The sequence below is a fragment of the Bison bison genome, unplaced genomic scaffold (genome assembly GCF_000754665.1).
Source record: "Bison bison bison isolate TAMUID 2011002044 unplaced genomic scaffold, Bison_UMD1.0 scf7180017864160, whole genome shotgun sequence".
Classification (NCBI taxonomy): domain Eukaryota; kingdom Metazoa; phylum Chordata; class Mammalia; order Artiodactyla; family Bovidae; genus Bison; species Bison bison.
Genome location: NW_011494732.1, coordinates 6,371,965 through 6,372,199, shown reverse-complemented (window position 1 = coordinate 6,372,199; position 235 = coordinate 6,371,965). Strand labels below are relative to the sequence as shown.

Sequence of the window (235 nt, the reverse complement as noted above, 5' to 3'; positions counted from 1 at the left end):
GGGGTGAGGGGTGTCTCCTGATACCTCTCGGCTTCTGTTCGCCCCACTGGGGCAAGAATGCCGAATGGCCGGAGCTGGGGGTTTGGCCGGGGGCAGCCTGGGGGCGCTTGCTCCGGATTCCCCGTCGTGCAGCGCTGCTGACTGTGCTCCAGCCGGGAGAGGGGTGCCCACCGCGGGGCTCTGGTTCCTGTTCTGGCGACCCCGCGGGACTTTGCGCCCCCACAACAGTCCTTTA

General features: G+C 68.1%; 1 protein-coding gene across 1 annotated transcript in view; it reads left to right on the top strand.

Moving 5' to 3' along the window:
* Positions 1-235, top strand: part of B3GNT4 (UDP-GlcNAc:betaGal beta-1,3-N-acetylglucosaminyltransferase 4) — a 4,934-nt gene that overhangs the window by 228 nt on the left and 4,471 nt on the right. The window lies entirely within an intron of this gene.